Consider the following 18,933-nt stretch of genomic DNA (forward strand, 5'->3'; position numbering starts at 1 on the left):
ATGAGCTCCTGGACTCCCGTTAAGAAGACATGTTGTCAACCTCTAGATCCCTTACATGCCTGCACTTTTCGGCTTGCTGCTGCTGCAATCCACGCGTTTTAGATCTGCATAACTCCACCTCTTTAAACACAGCACCTTCACCCCCTGCTGTTCCCACCCGCCTCAACACCGTTGGAAGGGAGGAGAACCAATTAAGGCGGGGGGTGGGGTGGAACGAGCAGCTGTCTACCCTTAGCAGGAGGGCTCCTGATTACATACCTCTCCTGCTGCTGCTGCTGCTGGCTGTCCAGCAGCAGACTGAAGGTGGCTGCTGCTGTGCACAGGTATATAAAGGCTCAGAGCCTATTATGACACGTGCAGCCAGCGTTCCATTGCCACATTCCATCTACTGCAGGCAGGATACCTGGCTGGCTGAATGTCGCTGAGAAGCTCACAGAGACCGCCATAAGCAACAGTTTAACAGAATGCCACAGACTAATCAACCAAACTTTTTGGGTTGGGTTCTCTTTTATAGTCTGCAGGCATTAAATGAAAGAAGTCAGTGTTCCAGCAGAAGGAGACAACGTTTCAGAAAAGGCATTGTAGCAAACCAAAAAAGAAATTTTAAGCGCAGCAGAGTAACCAGCGCACATACCTGTTAGCTCAGGTGAGTTTAAAAGGCTGCTGTTGATAACAAGGGCATTTGCTAAATAGATGGTGTGTGTGCAACAATATACTGAAAGGTCAATTATATTGTGCAGCTTATCTCACCACCTGTAGTTATTTAGGTGAAAGCTCCAAAATGCTTGCCTAATATGTCTGTTTATCCAAAAGGAAGTAAAAAGGGAGAGCTAGAAAGATAGCATTGCATCACATTACATGGCAATGCAATGCACAGTTGCTGAAGTTGAACCAAAATGAGCTTGTAATCTGGCTTCTGCAACTTTGAACATGAAAAATCCAATGAGGAGAAGAAAAGCAAAGCCAAAGAGTCCATCCCAAAATCCGACAAACAAGCAAAATGAACAAAAAACATTGAATTCAATTCTTTCTGATTTTAGAAACTGCATTAAAGAAGGGGTGCACCGGTCCTGGAGATACTGCAATACCAGGTCAATGCGTGGAGTGGACAGAGCAAGCTCTTTTTCCATCTCCCTGTTCTAAAAATCCATTTAATATATGGTCCCCAGATAGGGGACGTATCAGATATTAAACTGATAAGAACAGATACTACACTTGATCTTAGCCAAAAGGCCGAGAAGCGATAACCAGAATTGGTTTCAAACTACGGAGCCACCCAAGGATCCTGAAAAGTCCATTTGTGGAGATGAGCTCCTGGACTCCCGTTAAGAAGACATGTTGTCAACCTCTAGATCCCTTACATGCCTGCACTTTTCGGCTTGCTGCTGCTGCAATCCACGCGTTTTAGATCTGCATAACTCCACCTCTTTAAACACAGCACCTTCACCCCCTGCTGTTCCCACCCGCCTCAACACCGTTGGAAGGGAGGAGAACCAATTAAGGCGGGGGGTGGGGTGGAACGAGCAGCTGTCTACCCTTAGCAGGAGGGCTCCTGATTACATACCTCTCCTGCTGCTGCTGCTGCTGGCTGTCCAGCAGCAGACTGAAGGTGGCTGCTGCTGTGCACAGGTATATAAAGGCTCAGAGCCTATTATGACACGCGCAGCCAGCGTTCCATTGCCACATTCCATCTACTGCAGGCAGGATACCTGGCTGGCTGAATGTCGCTGAGAAGCTCACAGAGACCGCCATAAGCAACAGTTTAACAGAATGCCACAGACTAATCAACCAAACTTTTTGGGTTGGGTTCTCTTTTATAGTCTGCAGGCATTAAATGAAAGAAGTCAGTGTTCCAGCAGAAGGAGACAACGTTTCAGAAAAGGCATTGTAGCAAACCAAAAAAGAAATTTTAAGCGCAGCAGAGTAACCAGCGCACATACCTGTTAGCTCAGGTGAGTTTAAAAGGCTGCTGTTGATAACAAGGGCATTTGCTAAATAGATGGTGTGTGTGCAACAATATACTGAAAGGTCAATTATATTGTGCAGCTTATCTCACCACCTGTAGTTATTTAGGTGAAAGCTCCAAAATGCTTGCCTAATATGTCTGTTTATCCAAAAGGAAGTAAAAAGGGAGAGCTAGAAAGATAGCATTGCATCACATTACATGGCAATGCAATGCACAGTTGCTGAAGTTGAACCAAAATGAGCTTGTAATCTGGCTTCTGCAACTTTGAACATGAAAAATCCAATGAGGAGAAGAAAAGCAAAGCCAAAGAGTCCATCCCAAAATCCGACAAACAAGCAAAATGAACAAAAAACATTGAATTCAATTCTTTCTGATTTTAGAAACTGCATTAAAGAAGGGGTGCACCGGTCCTGGAGATACTGCAATACCAGGTCAATGCGTGGAGTGGACAGAGCAAGCTCTTTTTCCATCTCCCTGTTCTAAAAATCCATTTAATATATGGTCCCCAGATAGGGGACGTATCAGATATTAAACTGATAAGAACAGATACTACACTTGATCTTAGCCAAAAGGCCGAGAAGCGATAACCAGAATTGGTTTCAAACTACGGAGCCACCCAAGGATCCTGAAAAGTCCATTTGTGGAGATGAGCTCCTGGACTCCCGTTAAGAAGACATGTTGTCAACCTCTAGATCCCTTACATGCCTGCACTTTTCGGCTTGCTGCTGCTGCAATCCACGCGTTTTAGATCTGCATAACTCCACCTCTTTAAACACAGCACCTTCACCCCCTGCTGTTCCCACCCGCCTCAACACCGTTGGAAGGGAGGAGAACCAATTAAGGCGGGGGGTGGGGTGGAACGAGCAGCTGTCTACCCTTAGCAGGAGGGCTCCTGATTACATACCTCTCCTGCTGCTGCTGCTGCTGGCTGTCCAGCAGCAGACTGAAGGTGGCTGCTGCTGTGCACAGGTATATAAAGGCTCAGAGCCTATTATGACACGCGCAGCCAGCGTTCCATTGCCACATTCCATCTACTGCAGGCAGGATACCTGGCTGGCTGAATGTCGCTGAGAAGCTCACAGAGACCGCCATAAGCAACAGTTTAACAGAATGCCACAGACTAATCAACCAAACTTTTTGGGTTGGGTTCTCTTTTATAGTCTGCAGGCATTAAATGAAAGAAGTCAGTGTTCCAGCAGAAGGAGACAACGTTTCAGAAAAGGCATTGTAGCAAACCAAAAAAGAAATTTTAAGCGCAGCAGAGTAACCAGCGCACATACCTGTTAGCTCAGGTGAGTTTAAAAGGCTGCTGTTGATAACAAGGGCATTTGCTAAATAGATGGTGTGTGTGCAACAATATACTGAAAGGTCAATTATATTGTGCAGCTTATCTCACCACCTGTAGTTATTTAGGTGAAAGCTCCAAAATGCTTGCCTAATATGTCTGTTTATCCAAAAGGAAGTAAAAAGGGAGAGCTAGAAAGATAGCATTGCATCACATTACATGGCAATGCAATGCACAGTTGCTGAAGTTGAACCAAAATGAGCTTGTAATCTGGCTTCTGCAACTTTGAACATGAAAAATCCAATGAGCAGAAGAAAAGCAAAGCCAAAGAGTCCATCCCAAAATCCGACAAACAAGCAAAATGAACAAAAAACATTGAATTCAATTCTTTCTGATTTTAGAAACTGCATTAAAGAAGGGGTGCACCGGTCCTGGAGATACTGCAATACCAGGTCAATGCGTGGAGTGGACAGAGCAAGCTCTTTTTCCATCTCCCTGTTCTAAAAATCCATTTAATATATGGTCCCCAGATAGGGGACGTATCAGATATTAAACTGATAAGAACAGATACTACACTTGATCTTAGCCAAAAGGCCGAGAAGCGATAACCAGAATTGGTTTCAAACTACGGAGCCACCCAAGGATCCTGAAAAGTCCATTTGTGGAGATGAGCTCCTGGACTCCCGTTAAGAAGACATGTTGTCAACCTCTAGATCCCTTACATGCCTGCACTTTTCGGCTTGCTGCTGCTGCAATCCACGCGTTTTAGATCTGCATAACTCCACCTCTTTAAACACAGCACCTTCACCCCCTGCTGTTCCCACCCGCCTCAACACCGTTGGAAGGGAGGAGAACCAATTAAGGCGGGGGGTGGGGTGGAACGAGCAGCTGTCTACCCTTAGCAGGAGGGCTCCTGATTACATACCTCTCCTGCTGCTGCTGCTGCTGGCTGTCCAGCAGCAGACTGAAGGTGGCTGCTGCTGTGCACAGGTATATAAAGGCTCAGAGCCTATTATGACACGCGCAGCCAGCGTTCCATTGCCACATTCCATCTACTGCAGGCAGGATACCTGGCTGGCTGAATGTCGCTGAGAAGCTCACAGAGACCGCCATAAGCAACAGTTTAACAGAATGCCACAGACTAATCAACCAAACTTTTTGGGTTGGGTTCTCTTTTATAGTCTGCAGGCATTAAATGAAAGAAGTCAGTGTTCCAGCAGAAGGAGACAACGTTTCAGAAAAGGCATTGTAGCAAACCAAAAAAGAAATTTTAAGCGCAGCAGAGTAACCAGCGCACATACCTGTTAGCTCAGGTGAGTTTAAAAGGCTGCTGTTGATAACAAGGGCATTTGCTAAATAGATGGTGTGTGTGCAACAATATACTGAAAGGTCAATTATATTGTGCAGCTTATCTCACCACCTGTAGTTATTTAGGTGAAAGCTCCAAAATGCTTGCCTAATATGTCTGTTTATCCAAAAGGAAGTAAAAAGGGAGAGCTAGAAAGATAGCATTGCATCACATTACATGGCAATGCAATGCACAGTTGCTGAAGTTGAACCAAAATGAGCTTGTAATCTGGCTTCTGCAACTTTGAACATGAAAAATCCAATGAGGAGAAGAAAAGCAAAGCCAAAGAGTCCATCCCAAAATCCGACAAACAAGCAAAATGAACAAAAAACATTGAATTCAATTCTTTCTGATTTTAGAAACTGCATTAAAGAAGGGGTGCACCGGTCCTGGAGATACTGCAATACCAGGTCAATGCGTGGAGTGGACAGAGCAAGCTCTTTTTCCATCTCCCTGTTCTAAAAATCCATTTAATATATGGTCCCCAGATAGGGGACGTATCAGATATTAAACTGATAAGAACAGATACTACACTTGATCTTAGCCAAAAGGCCGAGAAGCGATAACCAGAATTGGTTTCAAACTACGGAGCCACCCAAGGATCCTGAAAAGTCTATTTGTGGAGATGAGCTCCTGGACTCCCGTTAAGAAGACATGTTGTCAACCTCTAGATCCCTTACATGCCTGCACTTTTCGGCTTGCTGCTGCTGCAATCCACGCGTTTTAGATCTGCATAACTCCACCTCTTTAAACACAGCACCTTCACCCCCTGCTGTTCCCACCCGCCTCAACACCGTTGGAAGGGAGGAGAACCAATTAAGGCGGGGGGTGGGGTGGAACGAGCAGCTGTCTACCCTTAGCAGGAGGGCTCCTGATTACATACCTCTCCTGCTGCTGCTGCTGCTGGCTGTCCAGCAGCAGACTGAAGGTGGCTGCTGCTGTGCACAGGTATATAAAGGCTCAGAGTCTATTATGACACGCGCAGCCAGCGTTCCATTGCCACATTCCATCTACTGCAGGCAGGATACCTGGCTGGCTGAATGTCGTTGAGAAGCTCACAGAGACCGCCATAAGCAACAGTTTAACAGAATGCCACAGACTAATCAACCAAACTTTTTGGGTTGGGTTCTCTTTTATAGTCTGCAGGCATTAAATGAAAGAAGTCAGTGTTCCAGCAGAAGGAGACAACGTTTCAGAAAAGGCATTGTAGCAAACCAAAAAAGAAATTTTAAGCGCAGCAGAGTAACCAGCGCACATACCTGTTAGCTCAGGTGAGTTTAAAAGGCTGCTGTTGATAACAAGGGCATTTGCTAAATAGATGGTGTGTGTGCAACAATATACTGAAAGGTCAATTATATTGTGCAGCTTATCTCACCACCTGTAGTTATTTAGGTGAAAGCTCCAAAATGCTTGCCTAATATGTCTGTTTATCCAAAAGGAAGTAAAAAGGGAGAGCTAGAAAGATAGCATTGCATCACATTACATGGCAATGCAATGCACAGTTGCTGAAGTTGAACCAAAATGAGCTTGTAATCTGGCTTCTGCAACTTTGAACATGAAAAATCCAATGAGGAGAAGAAAAGCAAAGCCAAAGAGTCCATCCCAAAATCCGACAAACAAGCAAAATGAACAAAAAACATTGAATTCAATTCTTTCTGATTTTAGAAACTGCATTAAAGAAGGGGTGCACCGGTCCTGGAGATACTGCAATACCAGGTCAATGCGTGGAGTGGACAGAGCAAGCTCTTTTTCCATCTCCCTGTTCTAAAAATCCATTTAATATATGGTCCCCAGATAGGGGACGTATCAGATATTAAACTGATAAGAACAGATTTTGCGTTTATATTTAAAATATCGTAGTCTTTATCTTTTCTTCAGAGCTTTAAAATAACATCTTCCATAGGTGATAGTTCCATATACTCAGGGCTCTTTTCTTTCCAAGCTTCTTCATATCCATTAGGTAGTACATATAAATTTCACTTAATGCCAGTCTTATACAATCGTTGACTTCTATATAGTCTCTTTTAAACAACAATATGTTTCTGGTCTTCCATAGAGCACTTTTAACACAACTCAAAGTGCACCATAAAACTCTCTCTTTTTCTTTCGTCATGTTTGGTAAAATCCCATATAAAACCACTTCATGGCTTAAAAAATTAAGACCAGATAAAAATTTTAAAAGCTCACCACAGTCTTTCCACACTTGCTGTGCAAAATCACAATTCCAAATAAGGTGCATAGTAGTCTCATCATTATTGCACTGATGCCTCGGGCAGGTTTGTATAGTGCTCAGTCTTCTTTTATACTGGAAATCACGAGTCGGTAAACATTCCTGCACAATCATCCAAGCTAAGTCTTTATGTTGATTCATCAGGTAAGGTGCATTTGTTAAATTCCATATTTTAGTGACTCTGCTATATGAATAATGGCTTATGGGCGTCAAAGTTTCTTTCTTTTTTAATTGCTGCAGCAGCTTCCTTGCATTCTTCAATGTCTCCATCTCAAAAGAATCTAGGCCATATAATCTGATAACTTTCTCCAGGATGGCATATTGTTGTGGAGGTGATAACAACACTGGGCTTGTTAAAGAAATGGATATCCACTTTCGCCTCCTAAAAATGTGGCCAGCTGCATATCTTAAAAAATGTGCCCAAGGGCTTGAAGCAAACATATATTTAAAACAGAGGCTAAAAAACTTGGAGTATAAAAACAGTTTGACGTTGGGAACATCCTTACCACCAAGGTGGTGCATCTTGTACATTGTTTCTCTCTTCACCTTTTCGAACTTAGAGTTCCACACAAATTCAAACAGCATTCTCTGTAATCTTCTCGCTGTAAGGTCACTTGGGAGATAAACATAACTGAGATATAACATGACAGGAAGCAGAAGGGCCTTAATAATTAAAACTTTACCTTCGATTGTTAATTTTCTTAATTTCCAAAAGTCAATCTTCTTTTGTATTTTGTCCCTTACTCCATCCCAGCTCTTCATTCCATCATTCTGTCGATCAAAAATCACGCCCAGAATTTTAATCTTCTCTGACTGCATCGGGAGATCAGGGATGGACACATCCGCCCAATTGCCACGGACAAAACAATCACATTTCTCAATGTTTAACTTAAAACCTGAGGCTTCACAAAAAAAATTGGTCGTTCTTATAGCTCTCCTGAGAGCGGCAGGTGATGAACAAAAAATAGTAATATCATCCATGTAGCCCATTACCTTCACATCTCTTCCATGTCCTCCAGGGATAGGGACACCTTTAATCACTTTATCCTCTCGTAGCATAGATAAAAGAGGCTCTATTGCACATATAAATAGCACTGGGGACAAAGGGCAGCCTTGCTTCACACCTGAATGCAAAAACACTTCATTAGACAAAAATCCATTGATTAAAATTTTACTAAAAGAGTTCTTATATAAAAGTGCCACTTGCTTGATAAAAATTTCAGGGAAGCCCATTTTTTTTAAAACCAACCATAAAAAACAATGAGAGACACGATCAAAAGCCTTTTGAAAATCCAACGATAAAATTGCTAAGTCTTGCTTCCTGGATTGCTGGTACCATATGACATCGCGGATGGTATTGAGATGCTCCGCAACTCCTCTTCCTGGCACCCCACATACCTGGTCTTCATAAATAACTTTGGATAAAACTTTTTTAAAACGGTTCACTAAAATTTTGGACATCAACTTGTAATCAACATTCAACAGTGTGATTGGTCTCCAGTTTGCCAGATGGGATTTGGCTCCTTTTTTAAAAATCAGGGAGACCAGACCACTTCTCCAAGATATAGGCAGGATATCACACTTAAAAGCTTCTTTGATTACTAAAAACAAGTCGGGTTTTAAAAAATTCCAAAATTCACGATAAAATTCAACAGGCAAACCGTCAGAACCAGGGGTTTTCCCATAGGAAAAACTTTTGATAGCAGCATCTACTTCCGACAAGGTGACTTCAGTGCATAACAATTCTTGGTCTTTGCGGCTCAGACTATTTTTTAATGAATTAAGGGCATCTTCAGTAAAAGACTGGTCTATAGTTTTCTCATTAAAAAGCTGCTGATAAAACTGGTGAGCTTGGTTGAGCATACCTTCAGTTGTAGTTTCACCCTCTAATTCTGTTATCATTTCCTTAGCAGCAACTACTTTTTTAAAAAAAAATCTTGAGCACTTTTCATTTTTCTCCATCACTTCAATTTTTGAGTTATAAATTATTTCCTTACCCTTCGACTCTATACTCTTTTTAATTTCTTTTTTTGTTGCTTCAATTAAATCGTCCATTTCAAGTCCCACATCTCTTAGTTGATAACAGGTCTGCAATTTAGTAATAAGCCTCTTGTGCCAAGCGGACTTTTCTCTTGCATTGGCTATGCTGACCTTGATAAAAAAACTTTTTATCTTCATCTTGCTGTATTCCCACCATTCTAGCAGAGTTAAAAATTTTTGTTGTTTTGTTCTTAAATAATTAAAAAACGCTTTAAAATCTGTTCTTACCTTAGGATCTTGTAACAATGTTGTATTTAGCCTCCAAACTCCTCTTGCCTTGACAAGCCCAGGTAATTCTAACTCTGATAGCAACATCTTATGATCTGAAAAAATGTTTGGGATTAAGACAACAGATTTGACATTCACATATTGGGACATGAAAATAAAATCAATACGATATTTAGAAGAAGAGTTCTCCCAAGTATAACCGGGATCATTACTACGGATCTCTTTCCAGGAGTCTCTAAGAAAAAAATCAGTTAACAAATCCTTTAGTTGTTTCTCTGTTTTGTCTTTTTTAGGAACGGTGGAACTCCCGCTTCTCCCTTCACCAGGCAAGACACAATTGAAATCCCCACAGAACATCAGAGGCGATGAACCAGGTAGGTAATATTGCACATCTTCAAACAACTGATGTCTCTCTTCCTTCATCGGAGAAGCATAAATGTTCAAAAGTCTAAAGTCCACACCTTTAAAACTAATATTTAAGAAAAGAGCACGTCCAGAAGAAATGTCCACAAAAGAGTTGATTTTAAAGTCATGCGACCTAAACAGCACTCCAATGCCAGAGGAACGATTTTCATTATCTCCGGACCAGATAGAGGGCCCATGAGGCCAATCTTTTCTTAAATCTGCATAATTCATATCAAAGTCAATGTTACATTCTTGCAAACAAAAGACATCACAGTCCACTGTTGACAGGTAGGAAAACAAAGCAGCCCTTCTTGTAGAGCCCCTTATACTCCTCACATTGAGCGAGGCTACTTTAATTGATGAGGTCATGATAGGATAGTTCAGGTCACACTACTGTCAGAATCAGACATAAAGCCCACCGATGTTAACGGGCTCTGCACTTCTGAGTCCGAAAAAGAAATGTTTATAGGGTCTGAAGGCCTTGGCTCCTCAGGAGGGGCAGCAGGAGCCATTGGCTTGTATTGCAGAAGACTTGGTTTTAATGGACACTTCTTGGAAGTCTCCCTGGCCACATTCTCATCAGACCTATCATCTGTTTTCCTTTTCCTACGAGTTTCCAGCTCCATTGCTTCTTCCTCCGAGCTAAATGTCCCGATTTCAGCAGAGGGACTCCCCTCCACCACCATATCACCCGGATCAGAATCAGCAGCCCAGTCCTTAGATGAAGCTTCCCTCCTCTCAGGACGGACAGGTTTCTCAGCTGGAGGTTTCTGCATAGACGTGGGCTTATGCGCAGCAGGAATAGGAGAACTGGCAGGTTTTCCCTGTGCAGCAGGCACTGAAGTGCTTGTGGACCCGCCTACAGGGGGTTGTGTTCGCACAGTAGATACAGGAGCACCGGTGGGACCCCCCTTAGCAGCAGGAGCAGGAGGGTTGGTTGGCTTCCTCTGTGCAGCAGGTGCAGACGTACCACCTGATGTACTAGCAAGCTTGGTCTGTGGAGCAGGTACTGGAGAGCTAGAAGACTGCCCCCGCGCTGTAGACGCACCCGCAGGAGCAGGAACAGCAGAGGGTTGCCTCTGCCCCCCGGGAGCAGATGGAGGCACACGGGCAGGTTGCTTTGCCAGCATTTCAGCATAGGTTTCCGCCTTTTTCTTCAAAGGACACTCCCGGAAGGAGTGACCTGGGACCCGGCAGATGTTGCACACCATCTCATTGGTACAGTCCATTGTGGCAGGTCCATGCTTGTAGCACTTCTTACAGATTGCCACCTCCTCCTTGCAGTTCTCATAAGTGTGACCGAAACACATGCATTTCCGGCAGAAGAGGGGCATGTCCGGGTAGAAGAGGCGCCCCCGCTCCCTACCGATCAGGAAACTTGACGGAGGATGACGCTGACCACCAATGCCATTTGGATCTTCACAAAATTTAACAAAAAATTTATGCTTTCCCGTCCAGAGGTTTTCCTCATTCATGACCTTGTGGGAATACCGCAGTTCTGGGAAATAGTTTTGAAGAAAGCAAATAATATTAACTAAGGGAACATGAGGGTTGCTCATCTGAACCACGAGCGGCTTCTCTCCACCGGAGTAAAGGATGACAAAGGTGAGTCCTTTAAGGTCCTCATCTGAAAGGTGCAGGTGAATCTGGCGGAAGAGGTTCTGGCACGCATACTCCGACTCCAGAGTCAAAGTGAAGGAACCGGGGCGATCTTGAAGGGCCAGGATGTCTTCCCTCTTTACTCCTAGGATCTCCAGCAGCACTCTCCTCACGAAAAACTTCAAGGTCATCTTCTCCTTGGATGCATCGTCCACTTCGATCTTGAAAGAGTTCTTGATGCGAAGGTCACCAGCTCTGGCATAGCGCACTGCGGCCGCTACTGCTGATGCCATCTTCAAAGGTAGATAGGGTCGATCGCCTTCTTGGTTTCTTTGCGTATCTGCCCCCTAAAGCAGCATGAGGCTTAAGACGGCTTTTACACTGCCGATGCCTCAAGGCCAAGGGCACGATTGGCTTAGAATCCTTCTGGCAAGATGTGGTATCTTAGCCAAAAGGCCGAGAAGCGATAACCAGAATTGGTTTCAAACTACGGAGCCACCCAAGGATCCTGAAAAGTCCATTTGTGGAGATGAGCTCCTGGACTCCCGTTAAGAAGACATGTTGTCAACCTCTAGATCCCTTACATGCCTGCACTTTTCGGCTTGCTGCTGCTGCAATCCACGCGTTTTAGATCTGCATAACTCCACCTCTTTAAACACAGCACCTTCACCCCCTGCTGTTCCCACCCGCCTCAACACCGTTGGAAGGGAGGAGAACCAATTAAGGCGGGGGGTGGGGTTGAACGAGCAGCTGTCTACCCTTAGCAGGAGGGCTCCTGATTACATACCTCTCCTGCTGCTGCTGCTGCTGGCTGTCCAGCAGCAGACTGAAGGTGGCTGCTGCTGTGCACAGGTATATAAAGGCTCAGAGCCTATTATGACACGCGCAGCCAGCGTTCCATTGCCACATTCCATCTACTGCAGGCAGGATACCTGGCTGGCTGAATGTCGCTGAGAAGCTCACAGAGACCGCCATAAGCAACAGTTTAACAGAATGCCACAGACTAATCAACCAAACTTTTTGGGTTGGGTTCTCTTTTATAGTCTGCAGGCATTAAATGAAAGAAGTCAGTGTTCCAGCAGAAGGAGACAACGTTTCAGAAAAGGCATTGTAGCAAACCAAAAAAGAAATTTTAAGCGCAGCAGAGTAACCAGCGCACATACCTGTTAGCTCAGGTGAGTTTAAAAGGCTGCTGTTGATAACAAGGGCATTTGCTAAATAGATGGTGTGTGTGCAACAATATACTGAAAGGTCAATTATATTGTGCAGCTTATCTCACCACCTGTAGTTATTTAGGTGAAAGCTCCAAAATGCTTGCCTAATATGTCTGTTTATCCAAAAGGAAGTAAAAAGGGAGAGCTAGAAAGATAGCATTGCATCACATTACATGGCAATGCAATGCACAGTTGCTGAAGTTGAACCAAAATGAGCTTGTAATCTGGCTTCTGCAACTTTGAACATGAAAAATCCAATGAGGAGAAGAAAAGCAAAGCCAAAGAGTCCATCCCAAAATCCGACAAACAAGCAAAATGAACAAAAAACATAGAATTCAATTCTTTCTGATTTTAGAAACTGCATTAAAGAAGGGGTGCACCGGTCCTGGAGATACTGCAATACCAGGTCAATGCGTGGAGTGGACAGAGCAAGCTCTTTTTCCATCTCCCTGTTCTAAAAATCCATTTAATATATGGTCCCCAGATAGGGGACGTATCAGATATTAAACTGATAAGAACAGATACTACACTTGATCTTAGCCAAAAGGCCGAGAAGCGATAACCAGAATTGGTTTCAAACTACGGAGCCACCCAAGGATCCTGAAAAGTCCATTTGTGGAGATGAGCTCCTGGACTCCCGTTAAGAAGACATGTTGTCAACCTCTAGATCCCTTACATGCCTGCACTTTTCGGCTTGCTGCTGCTGCAATCCACGCGTTTTAGATCTGCATAACTCCACCTCTTTAAACACAGCACCTTCACCCCCTGCTGTTCCCACCCGCCTCAACACCGTTGGAAGGGAGGAGAACCAATTAAGGCGGGGGGTGGGGTGGAACGAGCAGCTGTCTACCCTTAGCAGGAGGGCTCCTGATTACATACCTCTCCTGCTGCTGCTGCTGCTGGCTGTCCAGCAGCAGACTGAAGGTGGCTGCTGCTGTGCACAGGTATATAAAGGCTCAGAGCCTATTATGACACGCGCAGCCAGCGTTCCATTGCCACATTCCATCTACTGCAGGCAGGATACCTGGCTGGCTGAATGTCGCTGAGAAGCTCACAGAGACCGCCATAAGCAACAGTTTAACAGAATGCCACAGACTAATCAACCAAACTTTTTGGGTTGGGTTCTCTTTTATAGTCTGCAGGCATTAAATGAAAGAAGTCAGTGTTCCAGCAGAAGGAGACAACGTTTCAGAAAAGGCATTGTAGCAAACCAAAAAAGAAATTTTAAGCGCAGCAGAGTAACCAGCGCACATACCTGTTAGCTCAGGTGAGTTTAAAAGGCTGCTGTTGATAACAAGGGCATTTGCTAAATAGATGGTGTGTGTGCAACAATATACTGAAAGGTCAATTATATTGTGCAGCTTATCTCACCACCTGTAGTTATTTAGGTGAAAGCTCCAAAATGCTTGCCTAATATGTCTGTTTATCCAAAAGGAAGTAAAAAGGGAGAGCTAGAAAGATAGCATTGCATCACATTACATGGCAATGCAATGCACAGTTGCTGAAGTTGAACCAAAATGAGCTTGTAATCTGGCTTCTGAAACTTTGAACATGAAAAATCCAATGAGGAGAAGAAAAGCAAAGCCAAAGAGTCCATCCCAAAATCCGACAAACAAGCAAAATGAACAAAAAACATTGAATTCAATTCTTTCTGATTTTAGAAACTGCATTAAAGAAGGGGTGCACCGGTCCTGGAGATACTGCAATACCAGGTCAATGCGTGGAGTGGACAGAGCAAGCTCTTTTTCCATCTCCCTGTTCTAAAAATCCATTTAATATATGGTCCCCAGATAGGGGACGTATCAGATATTAAACTGATAAGAACAGATACTACACTTGATCTTAGCCAAAAGGCCGAGAAGCGATAACCAGAATTGGTTTCAAACTACGGAGCCACCCAAGGATCCTGAAAAGTCCATTTGTGGAGATGAGCTCCTGGACTCCCGTTAAGAAGACATGTTGTCAACCTCTAGATCCCTTACATGCCTGCACTTTTCGGCTTGCTGCTGCTGCAATCCACGCGTTTTAGATCTGCATAACTCCACCTCTTTAAACACAGCACCTTCACCCCCTGCTGTTCCCACCCGCCTCAACACCGTTGGAAGGGAGGAGAACCAATTAAGGCGGGGGGTGGGGTTGAACGAGCAGCTGTCTACCCTTAGCAGGAGGGCTCCTGATTACATACCTCTCCTGCTGCTGCTGCTGCTGGCTGTCCAGCAGCAGACTGAAGGTGGCTGCTGCTGTGCACAGGTATATAAAGGCTCAGAGCCTATTATGACACGCGCAGCCAGCGTTCCATTGCCACATTCCATCTACTGCAGGCAGGATACCTGGCTGGCTGAATGTCGCTGAGAAGCTCACAGAGACCGCCATAAGCAACAGTTTAACAGAATGCCACAGACTAATCAACCAAACTTTTTGGGTTGGGTTCTCTTTTATAGTCTGCAGGCATTAAATGAAAGAAGTCAGTGTTCCAGCAGAAGGAGACAACGTTTCAGAAAAGGCATTGTAGCAAACCAAAAAAGAAATTTTAAGCACAGCAGAGTAACCAGCGCACATACCTGTTAGCTCAGGTGAGTTTAAAAGGCTGCTGTTGATAACAAGGGCATTTGCTAAATAGATGGTGTGTGTGCAACAATATACTGAAAGGTCAATTATATTGTGCAGCTTATCTCACCACCTGTAGTTATTTAGGTGAAAGCTCCAAAATGCTTGCCTAATATGTCTGTTTATCCAAAAGGAAGTAAAAAGGGAGAGCTAGAAAGATAGCATTGCATCACATTACATGGCAATGCAATGCACAGTTGCTGAAGTTGAACCAAAATGAGCTTGTAATCTGGCTTCTGCAACTTTGAACATGAAAAATCCAATGAGGAGAAGAAAAGCAAAGCCAAAGAGTCCATCCCAAAATCCGACAAACAAGCAAAATGAACAAAAAACATTGAATTCAATTCTTTCTGATTTTAGAAACTGCATTAAAGAAGGGGTGCACCGGTCCTGGAGATACTGCAATACCAGGTCAATGCGTGGAGTGGACAGAGCAAGCTCTTTTTCCATCTCCCTGTTCTAAAAATCCATTTAATATATGGTCCCCAGATAGGGGACGTATCAGATATTAAACTGATAAGAACAGATACTACACTTGATCTTAGCCAAAAGGCCGAGAAGCGATAACCAGAATTGGTTTCAAACTACGGAGCCACCCAAGGATCCTGAAAAGTCCATTTGTGGAGATGAGCTCCTGGACTCCCGCTAAGAAGACATGTTGTCAACCTCTAGATCCCTTACATGCCTGCACTTTTCGGCTTGCTGCTGCTGCAATCCACGCGTTTTAGATCTGCATAACTCCACCTCTTTAAACACAGCACCTTCACCCCCTGCTGTTCCCACCCGCCTCAACACCGTTGGAAGGGAGGAGAACCAATTAAGGCGGGGGGTGGGGTGGAACGAGCAGCTGTCTACCCTTAGCAGGAGGGCTCCTGATTACATACCTCTCCTGCTGCTGCTGCTGCTGGCTGTCCAGCAGCAGACTGAAGGTGGCTGCTGCTGTGCACAGGTATATAAAGGCTCAGAGCCTATTATGACACGCGCAGCCAGCGTTCCATTGCCACATTCCATCTACTGCAGGCAGGATACCTGGCTGGCTGAATGTCGCTGAGAAGCTCACAGAGACCGCCATAAGCAACAGTTTAACAGAATGCCACAGACTAATCAACCAAACTTTTTGGGTTGGGTTCTCTTTTATAGTCTGCAGGCATTAAATGAAAGAAGTCAGTGTTCCAGCAGAAGGAGACAACGTTTCAGAAAAGGCATTGTAGCAAACCAAAAAAGAAATTTTAAGCGCAGCAGAGTAACCAGCGCACATACCTGTTAGCTCAGGTGAGTTTAAAAGGCTGCTGTTGATAACAAGGGCATTTGCTAAATAGATGGTGTGTGTGCAACAATATACTGAAAGGTCAATTATATTGTGCAGCTTATCTCACCACCTGTAGTTATTTAGGTGAAAGCTCCAAAATGCTTGCCTAATATGTCTGTTTATCCAAAAGGAAGTAAAAAGGGAGAGCTAGAAAGATAGCATTGCATCACATTACATGGCAATGCAATGCACAGTTGCTGAAGTTGAACCAAAATGAGCTTGTAATCTGGCTTCTGCAACTTTGAACATGAAAAATCCAATGAGGAGAAGAAAAGCAAAGCCAAAGAGTCCATCCCAAAATCCGACAAACAAGCAAAATGAACAAAAAACATTGAATTCAATTCTTTCTGATTTTAGAAACTGCATTAAAGAAGGGGTGCACCGGTCCTGGAGATACTGCAATACCAGGTCAATGCGTGGAGTGGACAGAGCAAGCTCTTTTTCCATCTCCCTGTTCTAAAAATCCATTTAATATATGGTCCCCAGATAGGGGACGTATCAGATATTAAACTGATAAGAACAGATACTACACTTGATCTTAGCCAAAAGGCCGAGAAGCGATAACCAGAATTGGTTTCAAACTACGGAGCCACCCAAGGATCCTGAAAAGTCCATTTGTGGAGATGAGCTCCTGGACTCCCGTTAAGAAGACATGTTGTCAACCTCTAGATCCCTTACATGCCTGCACTTTTCGGCTTGCTGCTGCTGCAATCCACGCGTTTTAGATCTGCATAACTCCACCTCTTTAAACACAGCACCTTCACCCCCTGCTGTTCCCACCCGCCTCAACACCGTTGGAAGGGAGGAGAACCAATTAAGGCGGGGGGTGGGGTGGAACGAGCAGCTGTCTACCCTTAGCAGGAGGGCTCCTGATTACATACCTCTCCTGCTGCTGCTGGCTGTCCAGCAGCAGACTGAAGGTGGCTGCTGCTGTGCACAGGTATATAAAGGCTCAGAGCCTATTATGACACGCGCAGCCAGCGTTCCATTGCCACATTCCATCTACTGCAGGCAGGATACCTGGCTGGCTGAATGTCGCTGAGAAGCTCACAGAGACCGCCATAAGCAACAGTTTAACAGAATGCCACAGACTAATCAACCAAACTTTTTGGGTTGGGTTCTCTTTTATAGTCTGCAGGCATTAAATGAAAGAAGTCAGTGTTCCAGCAGAAGGAGACAACGTTTCAGAAAAGGCATTGTAGCAAACCAAAAAAGAAATTTTAAGCGCAGCAGAGTAACCAGCGCACATACCTGTTAGCTCAGGTGAGTTTAAAAGGCTGCTGTTGATAACAAGGGCATTTGCTAAATAGATGGTGTGTGTGCAACAATATACTGAAAGGTCAATTATATTGTGCAGCTTATCTCACCACCTGTAGTTATTTAGGTGAAAGCTCCAAAATGCTTGCCTAATATGTCTGTTTATCCAAAAGGAAGTAAAAAGGGAGAGCTAGAAAGATAGCATTGCATCACATTACATGGCAATGCAATGCACAGTTGCTGAAGTTGAACCAAAATGAGCTTGTAATCTGGCTTCTGCAACTTTGAACATGAAAAATCCAATGAGGAGAAGAAAAGCAAAGCCAAAGAGTCCATCCCAAAATCCGACAAACAAGCAAAATGAACAAAAAACATTGAATTCAATTCTTTCTGATTTTAGAAACTGCATTAAAGAAGGGGTGCACCGGTCCTGGAGATACTGCAATACCAGGTCAATGCGTGGAGTGGACAGAGCAAGCTCTTTTTCCATCTCCCTGTTCTAAAAATCCATTTAATATATGGTCCCCAGATAGGGGACGTATCAGATATTAAACTGATAAGAACAGATACTACACTTGATCTTAGCCAAAAGGCCGAGAAGCGATAACCAGAATTGGTTTCAAACTACGGAGCCACCCAAGGATCCTGAAAAGTCCATTTGTGGAGATGAGCTCCTGGACTCCCGTTAAGAAGACATGTTGTCAACCTCTAGATCCCTTACATGCCTGCACTTTTCGGCTTGCTGCTGCTGCAATCCACGCGTTTTAGATCTGCATAACTCCACCTCTTTAAACACAGCACCTTCACCCCCTGCTGTTCCCACCCGCCTCAACACCGTTGGAAGGGAGGAGAACCAATTAAGGCGGGGGGTGGGGTGGAACGAGCAGCTGTCTACCCTTAGCAGGAGGGCTCCTGATTACATACCTCTCCTGCTGCTGCTGCTGCTGGCTGTCCAGCAGCAGACTGAAGGTGGCTGCTGCTGTGCACAGGTATATAAAGGCTCAGAGCCTATTATGACACGCGCAGCCAGCGTTCCATTGCCACATTCCATCTACTGCAGGCAGGATACCTGGCTGGCTGAATGTCGCTGAGAAGCTCACAGAGACCGCCATAAGCAACAGTTTAACAGAATGCCACAGACTAATCAACCAAACTTTTTGGGTTGGGTTCTCTTTTATAGTCTGCAGGCATTAAATGAAAGAAGTCAGTGTTCCAGCAGAAGGAGACAACGTTTCAGAAAAGGCATTGTAGCAAACCAAAAAAGAAATTTTAAGCGCAGCAGAGTAACCAGCGCACATACCTGTTAGCTCAGGTGAGTTTAAAAGGCTGCTGTTGATAACAAGGGCATTTGCTAAATAGATGGTGTGTGTGCAACAATATACTGAAAGGTCAATTATATTGTGCAGCTTATCTCACCACCTGTAGTTATTTAGGTGAAAGCTCCA

At 44.2% G+C, this 18,933-nt stretch overlaps 9 non-coding genes and 1 pseudogene across 9 annotated transcripts; all 10 read right to left on the reverse strand.

The window, feature by feature from the left end:
• Positions 1 to 1,054: 1,054 nt before the first annotated feature.
• LOC141231627 (U2 spliceosomal RNA) lies at positions 1,055 to 1,245 on the reverse strand. Its single transcript, XR_012297940.1, has one exon. It is a non-coding gene; the product is annotated as a U2 spliceosomal RNA (small nuclear RNA).
• Positions 1,246 to 2,360: 1,115 nt separating this feature from the next.
• LOC141231628 (U2 spliceosomal RNA) lies at positions 2,361 to 2,551 on the reverse strand. The gene has a single exon (XR_012297941.1). It is a non-coding gene; the product is annotated as a U2 spliceosomal RNA (small nuclear RNA).
• Positions 2,552 to 3,666: 1,115 nt separating this feature from the next.
• Positions 3,667 to 3,857, reverse strand: LOC141231629 (U2 spliceosomal RNA). The gene has a single exon (XR_012297942.1). It is a non-coding gene; the product is annotated as a U2 spliceosomal RNA (small nuclear RNA).
• Positions 3,858 to 4,972: 1,115 nt separating this feature from the next.
• On the reverse strand, positions 4,973 to 5,163 carry LOC141231630 (U2 spliceosomal RNA). Its single transcript, XR_012297943.1, has one exon. It is a non-coding gene; the product is annotated as a U2 spliceosomal RNA (small nuclear RNA).
• A 1,115-nt stretch (positions 5,164 to 6,278) lies between these two features.
• Positions 6,279 to 6,454, reverse strand: LOC141231821 (U2 spliceosomal RNA; annotated as a pseudogene).
• Positions 6,455 to 12,684: 6,230 nt separating this feature from the next.
• Positions 12,685 to 12,875, reverse strand: LOC141231631 (U2 spliceosomal RNA). Its single transcript, XR_012297944.1, has one exon. It is a non-coding gene; the product is annotated as a U2 spliceosomal RNA (small nuclear RNA).
• Positions 12,876 to 13,990: 1,115 nt separating this feature from the next.
• LOC141231632 (U2 spliceosomal RNA) lies at positions 13,991 to 14,181 on the reverse strand. The gene has a single exon (XR_012297945.1). It is a non-coding gene; the product is annotated as a U2 spliceosomal RNA (small nuclear RNA).
• A 1,115-nt stretch (positions 14,182 to 15,296) lies between these two features.
• LOC141231633 (U2 spliceosomal RNA) lies at positions 15,297 to 15,487 on the reverse strand. The gene has a single exon (XR_012297946.1). It is a non-coding gene; the product is annotated as a U2 spliceosomal RNA (small nuclear RNA).
• A 1,115-nt stretch (positions 15,488 to 16,602) lies between these two features.
• LOC141231634 (U2 spliceosomal RNA) lies at positions 16,603 to 16,793 on the reverse strand. Its single transcript, XR_012297947.1, has one exon. It is a non-coding gene; the product is annotated as a U2 spliceosomal RNA (small nuclear RNA).
• Positions 16,794 to 17,902: 1,109 nt separating this feature from the next.
• Positions 17,903 to 18,093, reverse strand: LOC141231637 (U2 spliceosomal RNA). Its single transcript, XR_012297949.1, has one exon. It is a non-coding gene; the product is annotated as a U2 spliceosomal RNA (small nuclear RNA).
• Positions 18,094 to 18,933: the final 840 nt, after the last annotated feature.

This window comes from Phyllobates terribilis, unplaced genomic scaffold, assembly GCF_046119375.1.
Source record: "Phyllobates terribilis strain yellow unplaced genomic scaffold, ASM4611937v1 Scaffold_538__1_contigs__length_1162401, whole genome shotgun sequence".
NCBI classification, from domain to species: domain Eukaryota; kingdom Metazoa; phylum Chordata; class Amphibia; order Anura; family Dendrobatidae; genus Phyllobates; species Phyllobates terribilis.